Source organism: Heptranchias perlo, chromosome 25 (assembly GCF_035084215.1).
Source record: "Heptranchias perlo isolate sHepPer1 chromosome 25, sHepPer1.hap1, whole genome shotgun sequence".
NCBI classification, from domain to species: Eukaryota; Metazoa; Chordata; class Chondrichthyes; order Hexanchiformes; family Hexanchidae; genus Heptranchias; species Heptranchias perlo.
Window position 1 is genome coordinate 4,188,492 of NC_090349.1, and position 15,935 is coordinate 4,204,426.

Here is a 15,935-nt window from a genome sequence, read left to right on the forward strand (position 1 = left end):
TGATATAGGGCAGTAAGTGATAGTATGGGGCAGTATGTGATGATATTGGGGCAGTATGTGATGGTATAGGGCAGTATGTGATGGTGTAGGGCCAGTATGTGATGATATAGGGGCAGTATGTGATGGTATAGGGGCAGTATGTGATGATATAGGGCCAGTATGTGATGATATAGGGACAGTATGTGATGGTATAGGGGCAGTATGTGATGGTATGGGGCAGTATGTGATGGTATGGGGGAGTATGTGATGGTATGGGGCAGTATGTGATGATATAGGGGCAGTATGTGATGGTATAGGGCAGTAAGTGATAGTATGGGGCAGTATGTGATGATATAGGGGCAGTATGTGATGGTATAGGGGCAGTATGTGATGATATAGGGGCAGTATGTGATGATATAGTGGCAGTATGTGATGATATAGGGCAGTATGTGATGGTTTAGGGGCAGTATGTGATGATATAGGGGCAGTATGTGATGGTATAGGGGCAGTATGTGATGATATAGGGGCAGTATGTGATGGTATATGGGCAGTATGTGATGATATAGGGCAGTATGTGATGGTATTGGGGCAGTATGTGATGATATAGGGCAGTATGTGATGGTATTGGGGCAGTATGTGATGGTATTGGTCAGGTTGTGATAGTATAGGGGCAGTATGTGATGGTATAGGGGCAGTATGTGATGGTATAGATCCGTATGTGATGGTATAGGGGCAGTATGTGATGGTATAGGGCAGTTTGTGATGGTATTGGGGCAGTATGTGATGGTATTGGTCAGGTTGTGATAGTATAGGGGCAGTATGTGATGGTATAGGGGCAGTATGTGATGGTATGGGGCAGAATGTGATGGTATAGGGGAAGTATGTGATGGTATAGGGGCAGTATGTGATGGTATAGGGGAAGTATGTGATGGTATAGGGCAGTATGTGATGGTATAGGGGCAGTATGTGATGGTATGGGGCAGTATGTGATGGTATAGGGGAAGTATGTGATGGTATAGGGGCAGTATGTGATGGTATAGGGGAAGTATGTGATGGTATAGGGCAGTATGTGATGGTATATGGGCAGTATGTGATGATATAGGGCAGTATGTGATGCTATTGGGGCAGTATGTGATGATATAGGGCAGTATGTGATGGTATTGGGGCAGTATGTGATGCTATATGGGCAGTATGTGATGATATAGGGCAGTATGTGATGCTATTGGGGCAGTATGTGATGATATAGGGCAGTATGTGATGGTATAGGGGCAGTATGTGATGGTATTGGTCAGGTTGTGATAGTATAGGGGCAGTATGTGATGGTATAGGGGCAGTATGTGATGGTATAGATCCATATGTGATGGTATAGGGGCAGTATGTGATGGTATAGGGCAGTTTGTGATGGTATTGGGGCAGTATGTGATGGTATTGGTCAGGTTGTGATAGTATAGGGGCAGTATGTGATGGTATAGGGCAGTATGTGATGGTATGGGGCAGTATGTGATGGTATAGTGGCAGTATGTGATGGTATAGGGCAGTATGTGATGGTATAGGGGCAGTATGTGATGGTATAGGGGCAGTATGTGATGGTATAGGGGCAGTATGTGATGGTATAGGGCAGTATGTGATGGTATAGTGGCAGTATGTGATGGCATAGGGGCAGTATGTGATGGTATAGGGGCAGTATGTGATGGTATAGGGCAGTATGTGATGGTATAGGGGCAGTATGTGATGGTATAGGGCAGTATGTGATGGCATAGGGGCAGTATGTGATGGCATAGGGGCAGTATGTGATGGCATAGGGGCAGTATGTGATCGTATAGGGCAGTGTTTGATGGTATACGGGCAGTATGTGATGGTATAGTGGCAGTATGTGATGGTATAGGGGCAGAATGTGATGGTATGGGGCAGTATGTGATGATATAGGGGCAGTATGTGATGATATAGGGGCAGTATGTGATGATATAGGGCAGTATGTGATGGAATAGGGGCAGTATGTGATGGTATAGGGCAGTATGTGATGGTATGGGGCAGTATGTGATGGTATAGGTCAGTATCTGATGGTATCGTGGCAGTATGTGATGATATAGGGGCAGTATGTGATGTTATAGGGGCAGTATGTGATGGTATCGGGCAGTATGTGATGGTATGGGGCAGTATGTGATGGTATGGGGCAGTATGTGGTGAAATAGGGACAGTATGTGATGGTATGGGGCAGTATGTGATGGTATAGGGGCAGTATGTGATGGTATAGGGGCAGTATGTGATGATATAGGGACAGTATGTGATGGTATCGGGGCAGTATGTGATGGTATGGGGCAGTATGTGATGGTATGGGGCAGTATGTGATGGTATAGGGGCAGTATGTGATGGTATGGGGCAGTATGTGATGGTATAGGGGCAGTATGTGATGATATAGTGGCAGTATGTGATGATATCGGGGCAGTATGTGATGGAATAGGGGCAGTATGTGATGGTATAGGGCAGTATGTGATGGTATAGGGTCAGTATGTAATGATATAGGGCAGTATGTGATGGTATAGGGGCAGTATGTGATGGTATAGATCCGTATGTGATGGTATAGCGGCAGTATGTGATGGTATAGGGGCAGTATGTGATGGTATAGGGCAGTATGTCATGGTATAGGGGCAGTATGTGATGGCATAGGGGCAGTATGTGATGGCATAGGGGCAGTATGTGATGGTATAGGGCAGTATGTCATGGTATAGGGCAGTATGTGATGGTATAGGGGCAGTATGTGAGGGTATAGGGGCAGTATGTGAGGGTATAGGGGCAGTATGTGAGGGTATAGGGGCAGAATGTGATGGCATAGGGGCAGTATGTGATGGCATAGGGGCAGTATGTGATGGCATAGGGGCAGTATGTGATCGTATAGGGCAGTATGTGATGGTATACGGGCAGTATGTGATGGTATAGGTCAGTATGTGATGGTATAGTGGCAGTATGTGATGGTATAGGGGCAGTATGTGATGATATAGGGGCAGTATGTGATGGTATGGGGCAGTATGTGATGATATAGGGGCAGTTTGTGATGATATAGGGGCAGTATGTGATGGTATAGGGGCAGTATGTGATGGTATAGGGCAGTATGTCATGGTATAGGAGCAGTATGTGATGGTATAGGTCAGTATGTGATGGTATCGTGGCAGTATGTGATGATATCGGGGCACTATGTGATGGTATAGGGGCAGTATGTGATGGTATAGGGCAGTATGTGATGGTATGGGGCAGTATGTGATGGTATAGTGTCAGTATATGATGGTATGGGGCAGTATGTGATGGTATAGGGGCAGTATGTGATGGTATAGGGGCAGTATGTGATGGTATAGGGGCAGTATGTGATGGTATGGGGCAGTATGTGATGGTATGGGGCAGTATGTGATGGTATAGGGGCAGTATGTGATGGCATGGGGAAGTATGTGATGATATAGTGGCAGTATGTGATGATATAGGGCAGTATGTGATGGTATAGGGGCAGTATGTGATGGTATAGGTCAGGGTGTGATGGTATAGGGGCAGTCTGTGATGGTATAGGGCAGTAAGTGATGATATAGGGACAGTATGTGATGGTATCGGGGCAGTATGTGATGGTATGGGGCAGTATGTGATGGTATAGGGGCAGTATGTGATGGTATAGATCCGTATGTGATGGTATAGGGGCAGTATGTGATGGTATAGGGCAGTTTGTGATGGTATTGGGGCAGTATGTGATGGTATTGGTCAGGTTGTGATAGTATAGGGGCAGTATGTGATGGTATAGGGGCAGTATGTGATGGTATAGGGGAAGTATGTGATGGTATAGGGGCAGTATGTGATGGTATAGGGGAAGTATGTGATGGTATAGGGCAGTATGTGATGGTATATGGGCAGTATGTGATGATATAGGGCAGTATGTGATGCTATTGGGGCAGTATGTGATGATATAGGGCAGTATGTGATGGTATTGGGGCAGTATGTGATGGTATTGGTCAGGTTGTGATAGTATAGGGGCAGTATGTGATGGTATAGGGGCAGTATGTGATGGTATAGATCCATATGTGATGGTATAGGGCAGTTTGTGATGGTATTGGGGTAGTATGTGATGGTATTGGTCAGGTTGTGATAGTATAGGGGCAGTATGTGATGGTATAGGGCAGTATGTGATGGTATGGGGCAGTATGTGATGGTATAGTGGCAGTATGTGAAGGTATAGGGCAGTATGTGATGGTATAGGGGCAGTATGTGATGGTATAGGGGCAGTATGTGATGGTATAGGGTAGTATGTGATGGTATAGTGGCAGTATGTGATGGTATAGGGGCAGTATGTGATGGTATAGGGGCAGTATGTGATGGTATAGGGCAGTATGTGATGGTATAGGGGCAGTATGTGATGGTATAGGGCAGTATGTGATGGCATAGGGGCAGTATGTGATGGCATAGGGGCAGTATGTGATGGCATAGGGGCAGTATGTGATGGCATAGGGGCAGTATGTGATCGTATAGGGCAGTGTGTGATGGTATACGGGCAGTATGTGATGGTATAGTGGCAGTATGTGATGGTATAGGGGCAGAATGTGATGGTATGGGGCAGTATGTGATGGAATAGGGGCAGTATGTGATGGTATAGGGCAGTATGTGATGGTATGTGGCAGTATGTGATGGTATAGGTCAGTATGTGATGGTATCGTGGCAGTATGTGATGATATAGGGGCAGTATGTGATGTTATAGGGGCAGCATGTGATGGTATCGGGCAGTATGTGATGGTATGGGGCAGTATGTGATGGTATGGGGCAGTATGTGGTGAAATAGGGACAGTATGTGATGGTATGGGGCAGTATGTGATGGTATAGGGGCAGTATGTGATGGTATAGGGGCAGTATGTGATGATATAGGGACAGTATGTGATGGTATCGGGGCAGTATGTGATGGTATGGGGCAGTATGTGATGGTATGGGGCAGTATGTGATGGTATAGGGGCAGTATGTGATGGTATGGGGCAGTATGTGATGGTATAGGGGCAGTATGTGATGATATAGTGGCAGTATGTGATGATATCGGGGCAGTATGTGATGGAATAGGGGCAGTATGTGATGGTATAGGGCAGTATGTGATGGTATAGGGTCAGTATGTGATGATATAGGGGGAGTATGTGATGATATAGTGGCAGTATGTGATGATATAGGGCAGTATGTGATGGTATAGGGGCAGTATGTGATGGTATAGATCCGTATGTGATGGTATAGCGGCAGTATGTGATGGTATAGGGCAGTATGTGATTGTATTGGGGCAGTATGTGAGGGTATCGGGGCAGAATGTGATGGTATAGGGGCAGTATGTGATGGTATAGGGGCAGTATGTGATGGTATAGGGCAGTATGTCATGGTATGGGGCAGTAGGTGATGGTATGGGGAAGTATGTGATGGTATAGGGGCAGTATGTGGTGGTATAGGGGCAGTATGTGAGGGTATAGGGGCAGAATGTGATGGCATAGGGGCAGTATGTGATGGCATAGGGGCAGTATGTGATCGTATAGGGCAGTATGTGATGGTATACGGGCAGTATGTGATGGTATAGGTCAGTATGTGATGGTATAGTGGCAGTATGTGATGGTATAGGGGCAGTATGTGATGATATAGGGGCAGTATGTGATGGTATGGGGCAGTATGTGATGATATAGGGGCAGTTTGTGATGATATAGGGAAGTATGTGATGGAATAGGGGCAGTATGTGATGGTATAGGGCAGTATGTCATGGTATAGGAGCAGTATGTGATGGTATAGGTCAGTATGTGATGGTATCGTGGCAGTATGTGATGATATCGGGGCAGTATGTGATGGTATAGGGGCAGTATGTGATGGTATAGGGCAGTATGTGATGGTATGGGGCAGTATGTGATGGTATAGTGTCAGTATATGATGGTATGGGGCAGTATGTGATGGTATAGGGGCAGTATGTGATGGTATAGGGGCAGTATGTGATGGTATGGGGCAGTATGTGATGGTATGGGGCAGTATGTGATGGTATAGGGGCAGTATGTGATGGTATGGGGCAGTATGTGATGGTATAGGGGCAGTATGTGATGGCATGGGGAAGTATGTGATGATATAGTGGCAGTATGTGATGATATAGGGCAGTATGTGATGGTATAGGGGCAGTATGTGATGGTATAGGTCAGGGTGTGATGGTATAGGGGCAGTCTGTGATGGTATAGGGCAGTAAGTGATGATATAGGGACAGTATGTGATGGTATCGGGGCAGTATGTGATGGTATGGGGCAGTATGTGATGGTATAGGGGCAGTATGTGATGGTATTGGGCAGTATGTGATGGTATAGGGGCAGTATGTTATGGTATGGGGCAGTATGTGATGGTATAGGGGCAGTATGTGATGGTATGGGGCAGTATGTGATGATATAGTGGCAGTATGTGATGATATAGGGGCAGTATGTGATGATATAGGGGCAGTATGTGATGGTATAGGGCCAGTATGTGATGGTATATGGCAGTATGTGATTGTATTGGGGCAGTATGTGATGGTATAGGTCAGGTTGTGATGGTATAGGGGCAGTATGTGATGGTATAGGGCAGTATGTCATGGTATGGGGCAGTATGTGATGGTATAGGGGCAGAATGTGATGGTATAGGGGCAGTATGTGATGGCATAGGGGCAGTATGTGATGGCATAGGGGCAGTATGTGATCGTATAGGGCAGTATGTGATGGTATACGGGCAGTATGTGATGGTATAGGTCAGTATGTGATGGTATAGGGGCAGTATGTGATGATATAGGGGCAGTATGTGATGGTATGGGGCAGTATGTGATGATATAGGGGCAGTTTGTGATGATATAGGGAAGTATGTGATGGAATAGGGGCAGTATGTGATGGTATAGGGCAGTATGTCATGGTATAGGAGCAGTATGTGATGGTATAGGTCAGTATGTGATGGTATCGTGGCAGTATGTGATGATATAGGGGCAGTATGTGATGGTATAGGGGCAGTATGTGATGGTATAGGGCAGTATGTGATGGTATGGGGCAGTATGTGATGGTATAGTGTCAGTATATGATGGTATGGGGCAGTATGTGATGGTATAGGGGCAGTATGTGATGGTATGGGGCAGTATGTGATGGTATGGGGCAGTATGTGATGGTATAGGGGCAGTATGTGATGGTATGGGGCAGTATGTGATGGTATAGGGGCAGTATGTGATGGCATGGGGAAGTAGGTGATGATATAGTGGCAGTATGTGATGATATAGGGCAGTATGTGATGGTATAGGGGCAGTATGTGATGGTATAGGTCAGGGTGTGATGGTATAGGGGCAGTATGTGATGGTATAGGGGCAGAATGTGATGGTATGGGGCAGTATGTGATGATATAGGGGCAGTATGTGATGATATAGGGGCAGTATGTGATGATATAGGGCAGTATGTGATGGAATAGGGGCAGTATGTGATGGTATAGGGCAGTATGTGATGGTATAGGTCAGTATGTGATGTTATAGGGGCAGTATGTGATGGTATCGGGCAGTATGTGATGGTATGGGGCAGTATGTGATGGTATAGGGGCAGTATGTGATGGTATGGGGCAGTATGTGATGGTATGGGGCAGTATGTGATGGTATAGGGGCAGTATGTGATGGTATCGGGGCAGTATGTGATGGTATCGGGGCAGTATGTGATGGTATGGGGCAGTATGTGATGGTATGGGGCAGTATGTGATGGTATAGGGGCAGTATGTGATGGTATGGGGCAGTATGTGATGGTATGGGGCAGTATGTGATGATATAGGGGCAGTATGTGATGATATAGGGGCAGTATGTGATGGTATAGGGGCAGTATGTGATGGTATAGGGCAGTATGTGATGATATAGGGCAGTATGTGATGATATAGGGCAGTATGTGATGGTATAGATCCGTATGTGATGGTATAGCGGCAGTATGTGATGGTATAGGGCAGTATGTGATTGTATTGGGGCAGTATGTGATGGTATAGGGCAGTATGTCATGGTATGGGGCAGTATGTGATGGTATAGGGCAGTATGTGATGGTATAGGGGCAGTATGTGAGGGTATAGGGGCAGTATGTGAGGGTATAGGGGCAGAATGTGATGGTATAGGGGCAGTATGTGATGGCATAGGGGCAGTATGTGATCGTATAGGGCAGTATGTGATGGTATACGGGCAGTATGTGATGGTATAGGTCAGTATGTGATGGTATAGTGGCAGTATGTGATGGTATAGGGGCAGTATGTGATGATATAGGGGCAGTATGTGATGGTATGGGGCAGTATGTGATGATATAGGGGCAGTTTGTGATGATATAGGGAAGTATGTGATGGAATAGGGGCAGTATGTGATGGTATAGGGCAGTATGTCATGGTATAGGAGCAGTATGTGATGGTATAGGTCAGTATGTGATGGTATAGGGGCAGTATGTGATGGTATAGGGGCAGTATGTGATGGTATAGGGCAGTATGTGATGGTATGGGGCAGTATGTGATGGTATAGTGTCAGTATATGATGGTATGGGGCAGTATGTGATGGTATAGGGGCAGTATGTGATGGTATAGGGGCAGTATGTGATGGTATGGGGCAGTATGTGATGGTATAGGGGCAGTATGTGATGGTATGGGGCAGTATGTGATGGTATGGGGCAGTATGTGATGGTATAGGGGCAGTATGTGATGGCATGGGGAAGTATGTGATGATATAGTGGCAGTATGTGATGATATAGGGCAGTATGTGATGGTATAGGGGCAGTATGTGATGGTATAGGTCAGTAAGTGATAGTATGGGGCAGTATGTGATGGTATAGGGGCAGTATGTGATGGTATAGGGGCAGTATGTGATGATATAGGGGCAGTATGTGATGGTATAGGGGCAGTATGTGATGGTATAGGGCAGTAAGTGATAGTATGGGGCAGTATGTGATGGTATAGGGGCAGTATGTGATGGTATAGGGGCAGTATGTGATGATATAGGGGCAGTATGTGATGGTATAGGGGCAGTATGTGATGGTATAGGGCAGTAAGTGATAGTATGGGGCAGTATGTGATGGTATAGGGGCAGTATGTGATGGTATAGGGGCAGTATGTGATGATATAGGGGCAGTATGTGATGGTATAGGGGCAGTATGTGATGGTATAGGGCAGTATGTGATGGTATAGGGCAGTATGTGATGGTATAGAGCAGTATGTGATGGTATAGGAGCAGTATGTGATGGTATAGATCCGTATGTGATGGTATAGGGGCAGTATGTGATGGTATTGGGGCAGTATGTGATGGTATTGGGGCAGTATGTGATGGTATTGGTCAGGTTGTGATAGTATAGGGGCAGTATGTGATGGTATAGGGCAGTATGTGATGGTATGGGGCAGTACGTGATGATATAGGGGCAGTATGTGATGGTATAGTGGGAGTATGTGATGGTATAGTGGCAGTATGTGATGGTATAGGGGCAGCATGTGATGGTATAGGGTCAGTATGTGATGATATAGGGCAGTATGTGATGATATAGGGCAGTATGTGATGGTATAGCGGCAGTATGTGATGGTATAGATCCGTATGTGATGGTATAGGGGCAGTATGTGATGGTATAGGGCAGTATGTGATGGTATTGGGGCAGTATGTGATGGTATAGGTCAGGTTGTGATGGTATAGGGGCAGTATGTGATGGTATAGGGCAGTATGTGATGGTATAGGGGCAGTATGTGATCGTATAGGGCAGTATGTGATGGTATACGGGCAGTATGTGATGGTATAGGTCAGTATGTGATGGTATAGTGGCAGTATGTGATGGTATAGGGGCAGTATGTGATGATATAGGGGCAGTATGTGATGGTATGGGGCAGTATGTGATGATATAGAGGCAGTTTGTGATGATATAGGGGCAGTATGTGATGGTATAGGGCAGTATGTGATGGTATGGGGCAGTATGTGATGGTATGGGGCAGTATGTGATGGTATGGGGCAGTATGTGATGGTATAGGGGCAGTATGTGATGGTATAGGGACAGTATGTGATGGTATCGGGGCAGTATGTGATGGTATGGGGCAGTATGTGATGGTATGGGGCAGTATGTGATGGTATAGGGGCAGTATGTGATGGTATGGGGCAGTATGTGATGGTATAGGGGCAGTATGTGATGGTATGGGGCAGTATGTGATGATATAGTGGCAGTATGTGATGATATAGGGGCAGTATGTGATGGTATAGGGCAGTATGTGATGGTATAGGTTCAGTATGTGATGATATAGGGCAGTATGTGATGATATAGGGCAGTATGTGATGGTATAGGGGCAGTATGTGATGGTATAGATCCGTATGTGATGGTATAGCGTCAGTATGTGATGGTATAGGGCAGTATGTGATTGTATTGGGGCAGTATGTCATGGTATGGGGCAGTATGTGATGGTATAGGGCAGTATGTGATGGTATCGGGGCAGTATGTGAGGGTATAGGGGCAGTATGTGAGGGTATAGGGGCAGTATGTGATGGCATAGGGGCAGTATGTGATGATATAGGGGCAGTATGTGATGGCATAGGGGCAGTATGTGATCGTATAGGGCAGTATGTGATGGTATACGGGCAGTATGTGATGGTATAGGTCAGTATGTGATGGTATAGTGGCAGTATGTGATGGTATAGGGGCAGTATGTGATGATATAGGGGCAGTATGTGATGGTTTGGGGCAGTATGTGATGATTTTGGGGCAGTTTGTGATTATATCGGGAAGTATGTGATGGAATAGGGGCAGTATGTGATGGTATAGGGCAGTATGTCATGGTATAGGAGCAGTATGTGATGGTATAGGTCAGTATGTGATGGTATCGTGGCAGTATGTGATGATATAGGGGCAGTATGTGATGGTATAGGGGCAGTATGTGATGGTATAGGGCAGTATGTGATGGTATGGGGCAGTATGTGATGGTATAGTGTCAGTATATGATGGTATAGGGGCAGTATGTGATGGTATAGGGGCAGTATGTGATGGTATAGGGGCAGTATGTGATGGTATAGGGGCAGTATGTGATGGTATGGGGCAGTATGTGATGGTACAGGGGCAGTATGTGATGATATAGGGGCAGTATGTGATGGTATAGGGCAGTATGTGATGGTATAGGGCAGTAAGTGATAGTATGGGGCAGTATGTGATGATATAGGGGCAGTATGTGATGGTATAGGGGCAGTATGTGATGATATAGGGGCAGTATGTGATGGTATAGGGGCAGTATGTGATGATATAGGGCAGTATGTGATGATATAGGGGCAGTATGTGATGGTATAGGGGCAGTATGTGATGGAAGAAGCAGTATGTGATGGTATAGAGCAGTATGTGATGGTATGGGGGCAGTATGTGATGGTATAGATCCGTATGTGATGGTATAGGGGCAGTATGTGATGGTATAGGGCAGTATGTGATGGTATTGGGGCAGTATGTGATGGTATTGGTCAGGTTGTGATAGTATAGGGGCAGTATGTGATGGTATAGGGCAGTATGTGATGGTATGGGGCAGTACATGATGATATAGGGGCAGTATGTGATGGTATAGTGGCAGTATGTGATGGTATAGTGGCAGTATGTGATGGTTTCGGGCAGTATGCGATGGTATAGGGGCAGTATGTGATGGTATAGGGGCAGTATGTGATGGTATAGGGTCAGTATGTGATGATATCGGGCAGTATGTGATGATATAGGGCAGTATGTGATGGTATAGGGGCAGTATGTGATGGTACAGATCCGTATGTGATGGTACAGGGGCAGTATGTGATGGTATAGGGCAGTATGTGATGGTATTGGGGCAGTATGTGATGGTATAGGTCAGGTTGTGATGGTATAGGGGCAGTATGTGATGGTATAGGGGCAGTATGTGATGGTATAGTGCAGTATGTGATGGTATGGGGCAGTATGTGATCGTATAGGGCAGTATGTGATCGTATAGGGCAGTATGTGATGGTATATGGGCAGTATGTGATGGTATAGTGGCAGTATGTGATGGTATAGGGGCAGTATGTAATGATATAGGGGCAGTATGTGATGGTATGGGGCAGTATGTGATGATATAGGGGCAGTTTGTGATGATATAGGGAAGTATGTGATGGAATAGGGGCAGTATGTGATGGTATAGGGCAATATGTCATGGTATAGGAGCAGTATGTGATGGTATAGGTCAGTATGTGATGGTATCGTGGCAGTATGTGATGGTATAGGGGCAGTATGTGATGGTATGGGGCAGTATGTGATGGTATAGTGGCAGTATATGATGGTATGGGGCAGTATGTGATGGTGTGGGGCAGGTTGTGATGGTATAGGGACAGTATGTGATGGTATAGGGGCAGTATGTGATGGTATAGGGCAGTATGTGATGGTATAGGGGCAGTATGTGATGGTATAGGTCAGTATGTGATGGTATCGGGGCAGTATGTGATGGCATTGGGGCAGTATGTGATGGTATAGGGGCAGTATGTGATGGTATAGGGCAGTATGTGATGGTATTGGGGCAGTATTTGATGGTATAGGTCAGTATGTGATGGTATAGGTCAGTATGTGATGGCATAGGGGCAGTATGTGATGGTATAGGGACAGTATTTGATGGTATCGGGCAGTATGTGATGGTATTGGGGCAGTATGTGATGGCGTAGGGGCAGTATGTGATGGTATAGGGGCAGTATGTGATGGTATAGGGGCAGTATGTGATGGTATAGGTCAGTATGTGATGGTAAAGTGGCAGTATGTGATGATATAGGGGCAGTATGTGATGGTATAGGGACAGTATGTGATGGTATCGGGGCAGTATGTGATGATATAGGGCAGTATGTGATGGTATAGGGGCAGTATGTGATGGTATAGGGCAGTATGTGATGGTATGGGGCAGTATGTGATGATATAGGGCAGTATGTGATGGTATCGGGGCAGTATGTGATGATATAGGGCAGTATGTGATGGTATAGGGGCAGTATGTGATGATATAGGGGCAGTATGTGATGGTATAGGGGCGGTATGTGATGGTATTGGCAGTATGTGATGGTATTGGGCAGTATGAGATGGTATAGGGGCAGTATGTGATGGTATAGGGGCAGTATGTGATGATATAGGGGCAGTATGTGATGGTATAGGGCAGTATGTGATGGGATAGGGACAGTATGTGATGGTAAAGGGCAGTATGTGATTGTATAGGGCTGTATGTGATGGTATAGGGGCAGTATGTGATGGTATAGGGGCAGTATGTGATGGTATAGGGGCTGTATGTGATGGTATGGGGCAGTATGTGATGATATAGGGGCTGTATGTGATGGTATAGGGCCAGTATGTGATGGTATAGGTGCAGTATGTGATGATATAGGGGCTGTATGTGATGGTATAGGTGCAGTATGTGATGGTATAGGGGCAGTATGTGATGGTATAGGGGCAGTATGTGATGGTATAGGGGCAGTATGTGATGGTATGGGGGCAGTATGTGATGGTATTGGGGCAGTATGTGATGGTATGGGGCAGTATGTGATGGTATAGGGGCAGTATGTGATGGTATAGGGGCAGTATGTGATGGTATAGGGGCAGTATGTGATGGTATGGGGCAGTATGTGGTGATATAGGGACAGTATGTGATGGTATAGGGGCAGTATGTGATGGTATAGGGGCAGTATGTGATGGTATTGGGGCAGTATGTGATGGTATATGGGCAGTATGTGATGGTATAGGTCAGTATGTGATGGTATAGGGCAGTATTGGATGATATAGGGACAGTATGTGATGGTATGGGGCAGTATGTGATGGTATAGGGCAGTATGTGATGGTATAGGGCCAGTATGTGATGGTATAGGGCCAGTATGTGATGGTATAGGGCCAGTATGTGATGATATAGGGGCAGTATGTGTTGGTTTCGGGCAGTATGTGATGGTATAGGGCCAGTATGTGATGGTATAGGTCAGGTTGTGATGGTATAGGGGCAGTATGTGATGGTATAGGGCAGTATGTGATGGTATGGGGCAGTATGTGATGATATAGGGGCTGTATGTGATGGTATGGGGCAGTATGTGATTATATAGGGGCTGTATGTGATGGTATAGGGCCAGTATGTGATGGTATAGGTGCAGTATGTGATGATATAGGGGCTGTATGTGATGGTATAGGGCCAGTATGTGATGGTATAGGTCAGGTTGTGATGGTATAGGGGCAGTATGTGATGGTATAGGGCAGTATGTGATGGTATGGGGCAGTATGTGATGATATAGGGGCTGTATGTGATGGTATGGGGCAGTATGTGATGATATAGGGGCTGTATGTGATGGTATAGGGCAGTATGTGATGGTATAGGGGCAGTATGTGATGATATAGGGGCAGTATGTGATGGTATAGGGGCAGTATGTGATGGTATAGATCCGTATGTGATGGTATAGGGGCAGTATGTGATGGTATAGGGGCAGTATGTGATGGTATAGGGCCAGTATGTGATGGTATAGGGCCAGTATGTGATGATATAGGGGCAGTATGTGTTGGTTTCGGGCAGTATGTGATGGTATAGGGCCAGTATGTGATGGTATAGGTCAGGTTGTGATGGTATAGGTGCAGTATGTGATGGTATAGGGCAGTATGTGATGGTATGTGGCAGTATGTGATGATATAGGGGCTGTATGTGATGGTATAGGGCAGTATGTGATGGTATAGGGGCAGTATGTGATGATATAGGGGCCGTATGTGATGGTATAGGGGCAGTATGTGATGGTATAGATCCGTATGTGATGGTATAGGGGCAGTATGTGATGGTATAGGGCAGTATGTGATGGTATTGGGGCAGTATGTGATGGTATAGGTCAGGTTGTGATGGTATAGGGGCAGTTTGTGATGGTATAGGGCAGTATGTGATGGTATGGGGCATGTATGTGATGATATAGGGGCAGTATGTGATGATATCGGGGCAGTATGTGATGGTATAGGGCAGTATGTGATGGTATAGGTCAGTATGTGATGGCATAGGGGCAGTATGTGATGGTATAGGGGCAGTACGTGATGGTATAGGGGGAGTATGTGATGGTATAGGGGCAGTATTTGATGGTTTAGGGCAGTATGTGATGGTATAGAATCATAGAATCATAGAAGTTACAACATGGAAACAGGCCCTTCGGCCCAACATGTCCATGTCGCCCAGTTTGTACCACTAAGCTAGTCCCAATTGCCTGCACTTGGCCCATATCCCTCGATACCCATCTTCCCCATGTAACTGTCCAAATGCTTTTTAAAAGACAAAATTGTACCCGCCTCTACTACTGCCTCTGGCAGCTCGTTCCAGACACTCACCACCCTTTGAGTGAAAAAATTGCCCCTCTGGATCCTTTTGTATCTCTCCCCTCTCACCTTAAATCTGTGCCCCCTCGTTATAGACTCCCCTACCCCTATAGGGACAGTATGTGATGGTATGTGGCAGTATGTGATGGTAGAGGGGCAGTATGTGATGATATAGGGGCAGTATGTGATGGTATAGGGCAGTATGTGATGGGATAGGGACAGTATGTGATGGTAAAGGGCAGTATGTGATTGTATGGGGCAGTATGTGATGGTATAGGGGCAGTATGTGATGGTATAGGGGCAGTATGTGATGGTATAGGTCAGGTTGTGATGGTATAGGTGCAGTATGTGATGGTATAGGGCAGTATGTGATGGTATAGGGCAGTATGTGATGGTATAGGGGCAGTATGTGATGGTATAGGGGCAGTATGTGATGGTATGGGGCAGTATGTGATGGTTTAGGGCAGTATGTGATGGTATAGGGGCAGTATGTGATGGTATAGGGCAGTATATAACGATATAGGGGCAGTATGTGATGATATAGGGGCAGTATGTGATGGTATAGGGCAGTATGTGATGGTATAGGGCAGTATGTGATGGTATGGGGCAGTATATAATGATATAGGGCAGTATGTGATGGTATAGGGCAGTATGTGATGGTATAGGGGC